The sequence below is a fragment of the Pezoporus flaviventris genome, unplaced genomic scaffold, assembly GCF_033815535.1.
Source record: "Pezoporus flaviventris isolate CSIRO_AGI_PZ_B2104156 unplaced genomic scaffold, CSIRO_AGI_Pfla_v1 ptg000095l, whole genome shotgun sequence".
Taxonomy (NCBI): Eukaryota; Metazoa; Chordata; class Aves; order Psittaciformes; family Psittacidae; genus Pezoporus; species Pezoporus flaviventris.
Window position 1 is genome coordinate 225,926 of NW_026892643.1, and position 8,969 is coordinate 234,894.

An 8,969-nucleotide genomic window follows, 5' to 3' on the forward strand; every position below is an offset into this window, starting at 1 on the left:
GACTATTATTAAAATAGTGGATTAAGGCATTGTTTGGGATCAGAGCATGCTGTATATGTAACAAAACAGTTTAGCTGAGATTAGTATTACTCAAGTCAATGCACAGTTGATTGAAGGATTCATAGATGTATCTAATATCACTCTTATTTGATCACTGAATTACCGCCTTTTTGCCATATAAGTTCTTGTGAAGACCTGCAAATAAATTATCACTGTGTATGAAAAGATTGAATAACTGACATAAACCTGTTATTAATTTAAATATTTTCATTTGGTACTAATATAAAACATGGTATTTAGCTGGTACAAATGCATTGTATGAGAATGCGCATGGAAAGCACATTCAGACTTCTGAAATAATAACTTGTCAAATATTAGTTTTTAAAAGAGCTCACAAACTGCTATGCAGATCAGGGTCAATTTAGCCCAGAGCAAACTGGAAACTAGAAGTCTTCTTTTCATACAGTTTTCTTCTGCCAACAGATTTGTCAGAAGGGGAAGTTTTATTCAGCCGTGTGGTAAAGTTGAAGCGAGTAAGACAGTGGCAGTTTTGCAGACTCTAATGCAACAGAAGGTTGTCAACAAGCCTTTTTGGTGACATCTCTCTGTGAGCACAGCGAACAGATGATTTGAGGATTACCAGGCTGCTTGCTGGACAGGTCAGCTGGCATCTTAAAAATCTCTTCTATAAAGGACCAAATCTGCAGCCAGAAGCTGTTTACTGGCTGGAAGGGGGAGGGAAATGGGTTTGTTTAAGAGGCAGAGACCCTTGGGTTTGTTTGCGTGCCTGCCACAGATCCCTGTCTCTAAAGCTGGCTCTGTATAAGAGGGAGCTGAACTCTGGTTGATGCTTGTTTTCAAGCAAACTAGTAAGCAAAGTAAAATTTCAGTAGCAAAGTACCAACGTGAAAAGAGAAAAACTGTATAAAAATTAGTATTTACTAAAAGGCAAGTAGAACAGAGCCATTTTTTTCCCAAGGTGGAACATGTTTGTGCCAAATTTCAGTTATACTGCAAATTATATTTAAAAAATTGTTTCTAATCCCTATTTTAGTGTTTTGTTGGGATTTTCTTTTTGCTTTTTTTATTTGTTTATTTGTTTGCTTTTAAATCCTGTCATTGCTAGTCCAGGTCCCTGAAGAATCTGGTATTTCTGAATGGAGGTTCAGATGCTTCCATATGAAGCAAACTAAACTATCTGCAAGCATGTCTGTGCTGGCTATTTGTCTTCCACAGACTATCCATCAGCTGATCATGTGTGTGTTTTCAGGTCCACTTCCTACATCTGTACAGCCCCTGGACATAAGATGCTGTGGTTTGTAAGAAGCTTATGAAACCCCATGCAGAAGGGCATAGCAAATGGAGGTGGCACAAGGCATCCACAGAGTCATCGCTTTTAAGAGCAAGCTTGAGTTGCATGTAGGGAAGACTACAGTACTTGATGATGCTCGTGTCCAGAGTAGTGCAGTGGGGACTAGAAAACCTCCATATTCTAGTGTCATCTGAATCTCATTGCCATGTGCCACAGCAAAATCAAGTAGATCTTGACTGTGTCTGAAATTAAATGAGTTTGGAGCGGCCTGGTGAACATTTCAGCCTGCAGATCTAACAGGAATATTGTCTCTGATGCATCACCTTTTGTACATCTGATACACTCTGATGTACCACCTTGTACACCTGGGAGTGAAGCTCCCAGCCTGGCCTCACAGAACATGGCCACAACCGAAGAGGACACAGATTTCAGACTCCAGGTAAAGCAACACAGGTTTTAGCAATTTAACAAGTGATTGAATATTCCTAAAGGGAGAATATTTACCAACATACCTACGGGACTAAAAATCTGCATTGTCAGACCTGTATTTCTCCCTGTGCTAATAATCCAACTGCCTATAAAGGAAACTCAGCTAACAAAGTACATCACACTCGCAGAATAACCCTACAGGCCAGTTACACTTGACAAAACTACTTTTGACAAGGAGGTGTAATTCATTGTTTAGAATCACTGAAATGTGTTTTATAACTGTTATTCCCTGGCATTCACCCCAGAGGAGTAGCTGTGTTGCTTCCCCAGCTGCTGCTGAAGGCGTAGCAAATCCTGTACAGAGAAGGGCTGAACATAAGAAGTGAGAAATTTTGTCAAATTTTGGAAGATGTTTATATCACACAGGAATTCCTTACATATATATCCCATTAGCCTGCTATTTCCTATTTATAAGTTTCAATCCATTCAAATAACTTCATCTCATACCTTGTTTTTTCCTTTGAAAACCCACTGCCATATGGAGGAAACATTAAAATTATTGGATCCAAAGTAAAAACAAAAGCAGCTTAGTGTTAGTGCAAGAGGCTTAAATCAAGACAAACTGAAGTTAAACTGAAAGTAAAAATGGCAAATAATTTTGGCCATAATGTATACCATATACCACACAGAAAGCCACTGTCATCCATGGTGGAAGCACAGAGTTCAGAAAAAGATCATCATCTGCAGGAATACCAAAATAAACTTCCAAAAGAAATCTGTGCACTAAAGTGCAAGAACAACCCCTAGCAGGAATGATTCTGGGACAACGGTGCCTTCCAGAGTTTCACCAGGGCAACGTGCACTGCTACACAACCAAGTGATCTTCTTTGACTAGCATTTTGTGAAGAAGGTCATGTGGTGCTTTCAGTATGGATGGGACAGGATAATCCTTCCACAGCCTGGCTTTCCTCTTCTGTTTGTTACTTTAATGCTTTAGTAATTTATACTTAGTGCTGCTGTGAGTGACAGCTACTGTGGCAGACACCCATGTACCTCCCAGACAACAATGCGTGGCCTGATTTAACCATCGTGGCATTAGGATATTTAGGAGTAGCCTTCAGTTGCTCAGTCTTTAACAGAACAGTTGGAAATGAGACTGCTATACTTAGTGGCCATAGTAAGAATTCAATCTCTTCCACATGTAGAAATCTTGTCAATGATCATCTACAGGAATAAGCCTGGCCTCTCAAAAATGCCACGTTTTTGAAACCTATTTGGTAATGTTACCAACTGGATGACACCAATCCATGGTCCTCTACTAAAAACTTCACACTGCTTCCCCAGTACCACTAGGTCACCAACCTGCAGATTTTAACCAGAATTTTGGCAGGCAGCTCTGGGAGTTTCTGTGACAATGAGCGACAGCTAAAAGGGGGAGGGGGGAACAAAACAACCCCCAGAGTGCTCTCAGGGCAGGTAGTGAGATGATGGAACATCATGCTATCAAATTTTGGAATGATGCCCAAAGTTATAATGGAAGGGATAGTCTCCAGCTGTGTTGGGCTGCATCAAAAGAAGCATGATCAGCAGGTCAAATGGGGTAATTTTCTCCCTCTGTCCCATTCTCACGAGACCCCACCTGCAGTGCTGTGTTCAGCTCTTGGGTCCCCAACACAAGAGGGACATGGACCTGCTCAATCTGATCCAATGATCAGAAGGCTGGAGCACTTCTATGGAGACAGACTGAGGGAGTTGGGCTTGTTCAGCCTGGAGAAAAGAAGGCTCTTGGGAGACCTTACAGCAGCCTTCCTGTACCTAATGGGGGCCTACAAGAAATCTGGAGAAGGGCTTTTTACAAGGGCAAGTAGTGACAGAACAAGGAGTAGTGGCTTTAAGATAAGAGATGGTAGGTTCAGACTATCTATTAGGAAGAAATTCTTCACTGTGAGGGTGGTGAGGCACTGGCACAGGTTGCCCAGAGAAGCTGTGGCTGCCCCAACCCCAGCAGTTTTCAAGGCCAGGTTGAAGCAAGCTGCTCTAGTGGAAGGTGTCCCTGCCCATGTGTAGCAGGGTCGGAACCAGATGATCTTTAAGGTCCCTTCCAACCCAAACCATTCTATGACTGTGATAATTATTACTCTCTAATTTGTTAGCCTATCTGATCTCTTTTTACCCTCCTGTGAACGTTGCCACTGCTGGCAAGATGTGGCAGCAGACATCTGCTTCTTCCTGTGCCTCCACCCAGCAATACGCAGTGACTGCCTTGAAGCTGTGTTAGAAAAACAAAGAGAAGAAATACGTGTTTGCACCCCCACAGATCAATGTGAAGGGCTAGAAAATTTCTATACCACACCCTCCAGCTTGTGCTACATCTGGGAAGCCTGGCCTCTCCTAAGACAGGCTGAGCTGCTGTGCTCACGCCAGCCCTTGTTACCTAAGAGCTATAGCCAGCACCTGCCTGCCACAGGACTAGTTTGGGATCTGCTGGCCCTGGCTGCTTTGCAAAGTATTAGTTCAGCTCCTGAATTGAAAAGGATGTTTTGAGACATAACACACAGTAGGAGCATCAAGCCTGGAGTGGCAAAGTTTGTGAGCTTTAGGGCGCCACAAAGTACAGGAGGCCTTCTCTGCGCTGGTGGGGATGTTGGGACTGGGAAGTGCTGCCACTGTACCCAGGGGGAGACTTGACAGAGAGAGAAGGGTCCCAAAACTGTGAAACCTTACCAGATCACAGCCTCACAGAAGAGCAGAGCTTGGATGGGCTGAGAGGATGCTCTCTGGGTTTTTACTGTCGTCAGGGATCTGTAACACAAGGAAGTAAGAGCTGTGTGAGAGCATGTCTGAGACCAAACAGTGGTCTTGCTCGAGCTGGGTATGACAGCACCTTTCTTCAAATACCCTGTCCTATTTGCAAGAACAAAATTCTTCAACACCAACTTCTGCATCATGACTTTCTGAAACTGCCCAATTTCTTGATATGCACAATAAATTTATCAAAATGCAACAACAACAAAGTCAGTAAATTCTATGCACCAACAATTATCTTAATACAATTTATATTAAATTCTGAGATTATCCCAGTTCCTTTTCCCTTTTGCTCCTGTCAACTGAGATTTCTCTTTGGAGCTTAACTGTGGTAAGCAGAGCCTTTTCATTGACTCCTGTAAACTTTTAAAGAGCACATTTACTTGTTCTTCTGTGAACTTCTTTTGGTGTGACTAGCCCCGACTTACTTGGATTTCTACTTTATACTGTATATGAACAAGTAGTGTTGCAGCTTTCTCTGTATTTGCTTAGGCTGTGAGATTCAAAGTTGATTCAAAGAGGGGGCATTCGTCTTTGTTGTAATCTACATGCAGCCCTAGAACTTTTACATTTTTCATGCAAGTTCTATTTCCTGTTTATCCCCCTTTTCTTTGGCAGCGCTTTCATTGCAGACGCCAAGGCTACAATTTTCCCTTCCCAATCCAGACTGTCTCTCTGTAGGGGCTGCTGCTGGGAACTTGTTTGGACACTGCACTGGGACTCCTCTTAACAGCACACAGAATTCCATTTCTGCATCAAGTTGCACAGCATATGGCTTGCTCAGATTACTTTACCTGCAGTACTCTGAAGCGTCAGCAGAGTGCGACAGGAGAGAGTGTCCTGTCCAACAGAACATCAAGACTGCGAGAAGTTCTGCCCATTTTGTGCAGCAAGAATCGTCACAAACCTGTCGGCAAAGCTGCTTCTAAAGTCAAAGATAGACATTTTAACACTAAATAATCCATGGGTCAGGAAAATCTTTGGGGATTTAGAGTCACAATCCTAAACTGTCTGAATTTGTCTGCTTGTCTTGCTGTCTTCAGAAATTCTCTTCTGGATCCAAGATGTCTCTTCCAACAAAACCAGCTTCAAACTGGGTTTAATAAACCAGCATTTTCATGGTACATTAATCAGTTCTTTGTTTGGGCTGTCCCCCCCCCGGGTCTGGATGCTGTCCTTGTGTGAAGGGAAAGAAGCCCCTTTCCCTTCTGCAATTTTTGTCCAGTTACTGCAGAGAACACGCATGGCTGTGTGATTTGGCTCTATTGCTGTCACTATGGCCTGTAAACAGCAGGAAAAGGGTGACAGAACAAAACACCCACTTCTTCTCAGCTCTCTCACTAGCCTTGCTACAGCAGGCAGAGACAAGAAGTTTCCAGAAACATCTTGTGGGAACCTGCAGAAAACAGTAGGAAGCAGACCTCACCTTCCAACTGCTCCATTTTGTACTCTTAAGGTGGAAGAAGAAATCTCACAATCCTACAGCTTTTTGGGCCACTAAAGGAGAGAACAGGTCTCCCTGCCAGCCTGGCGACTTCCTTGGTGGTATCCCAGATCAGCTCATTCCTCGTGCATGCCACAGGCAGCAGAACACGATCCACCTGCCTTTACTTACCTCCAGCAACGGAGAAGCTCATCCATCTCCAGCAATGCTGAGGGGAAGCAGAGGCCGGAGTGTGTACATGCCCTGATGGGAGGTCACCACACACATAGTCGTAGCTAAGTCAGTTTATTCTATGATTTTCCATACCTCAACTGAATAGGTAACTGTGAACAACTCAAAAGATAGTTATGGGAAGCTGGGAAAAACAACAGAAAGAATGTTTCCCCTACCTTAACAATTTCCCTGAAATAGAGAAGAAAATCAAGGCTACTGCATTCTTGATATAATGAAAAAATCCAACAAAACCAACAACCAATCAAAAAAATCCCCAAAGTGCCCCCAGACGATTTGTATAATTACTGTTGTTGTTCTTTGCCTTGGCTTTTGGCTGCCAACCTCCAGGGACTTTAAAATGAGCATATATATTTAAAGATGCAGCGTCAAGGATTAACCCCTCCAGTAGACTACTTGGGTAAAACTGTCCTATCATCCCCTTAACTGTTCCAGCACTTTACAGTTCATACGTGCTGTGGCCAGCAGGTGCTGCTAAAATACCTCTGAGGGAAGGAAGAACTTAAACTGCATTTCCATTGAAACTGCTGGAATCCTGTGACTGGAGAGGAATGTGCCATCGCCCAAATGTGACAGGTTTCATTTGTAATCTTGGGGCATATCTGGTTTACAAGCAGTTAACTACTCTCATCAGCAGCGAGATCCAGATGTTTCAAGTAAGAAAGTGCGTGATGGTAGCTATATAATAATCAACTGATAAATTAAGTCTCTCAGTAGTCCCTGAAGATTTGTGCTTTAGCCTGAAGCATCATGCACTTGTATATGCACATCTACCCAAAGTCAATATAGGAGGCAATAGGAGAGTCAGATTTATGGAGATGCATAAATAAGTAGATTGCTATTAACTGTCTGACATAAGGAGAAACAGCAGGATACTGAGAAAGAAATGAAATTAGAGCTGAATTGTAGGCAACAGTCTGGGAGAAGACACAAGTAATCTTCTTTCCTTTCAGGAAATACTTTGTTGTGATGTGCTCTTGAAGTGGAGATACAGCTGCCCCAGAAATGACTGGTGTTGTCAAAGACTGGTGAAGCACGGAAAGAGGATGGCATGTAACTTCATAGCATAAAGTTGTGGTCACATGTACCCTACACCAGCTAAGCTTATCAAAGTTCTAGCTCATACATTCCTGGAGCAGCAAAATGAAACCCAACACTGCAGTAATGTTCAATTTAAAAAAAAAAAAAAAAATGTTGGGACTGTTCTACAATTCTGTGATTCTGCCACAGTCACAGAATACCAGGCTGGAAGGGACCTCAAGGATCATCTGGTCCAACCTTTATAGGCAAAAGCATGACCTAGACAAGATGTCCTGGCACCCAGTTCAGCCAAATCTTACAAGTGTCCAGCACCAGGGAGTCCAGCACTCCCCTGGGGAGATTATTCCAATTGCTGATTGTTCTCATTGTGAAAACTTGTCCTCCTCTGTGCAGCTGGACTCTCTCCAGGAGTAACTTGGACCCATCACCCCATGTCTTTTCCATGTGATGCCTTGTAAAAAGGGAGTCTCTGTCTTCTTTGTAGCCACCCTTTAAATACTGTTGGTATTTAAAAACATGGTGATGATATGTCTACTTATTTATATGTCTATTTATAATTTTACATACATATGTAATTAAAGATAATTTGTCTACTTATGTATCTCCATAGGGATCAGGTAGAAGGATTTTAGAAGAGGCCTGTGTTTCCAAGTTTAGAAAAAAACCCCAGGCCTCCAAAGGAGATCTGAAGAACAATATAGTACACAGCAGCACATTTGGACACTGTAACACACACACCAGAAGCCTCAATGCTAGAAAAATTGTAAAATTATCTGAGACAGCAATGGGTTCCAAGGGAGGGGACAACTCTGGAACAGCTCTGTGATGTATGAAATTTCCTGTATTGTCTCAAGTACTGTGCACTGCAACCTAACCATCTCTATTCCAAAACAGCTGCAATTGTTACAAAGCTATCTGAAGAATTGTGTATGCAGGACGTTTAGATTCCAGAAGATAACAATACACTTCACAAACTCCCTTTAAAGGTGAAAATAAGGCTCTTGAGAAGCTGCCATGACTTGTTAAATAGCCTGTAGGAAAAAAGAGTTTCAAACCCATACACATAACCACAGCGGCTACATATCTCTTCTTTTAATCCAACTTCTAAACACCAGTTGTAAATACATCACAAAAATCCATTTTCATATCACTACACTGAAATTCTTGAGCACCTATTATATTCGTATTTCAGTAACAGACAACTGGTGCATGTCTCTCAAAGTAAGCATTCCCATTTGTGTAACAGCAACTGATGATTTTGAGCAGCAACTATACATACAGTAGGTGATCACAAACCCAGGGTTATTAAGAATATTCAATTTCATACTTCAGAAAACTTAAACCAAGAGTCAACACTTCAGCTCACTGCATTAGTGAGCAAACAAACAACAAAGAAGAAACACCACACTCACCCTTTTCCTGTTTTGAACCTAAACCATGGAAGATTTATCTGAAATCAGCATTTCCTAGTGACTGCACACAGGGAGGGGCACCTGCACCAACCTGTCCACAACATCTGAACACAGCTGTGGCTGGGGACAGGCAGAGCACAAGAGCAGTGTGGTTCACCTGGGAAGGGTTGTGGAGCACAGCAATTCAGGAAGTGTCACCTGAAGCCTTTTTTACATGCCAGCTTTTAGCAGGTTAATAATGACAAGTTACCTTAACCAAAGATATTTTTATTGGGTTCCGTATTCAAGCATCGTT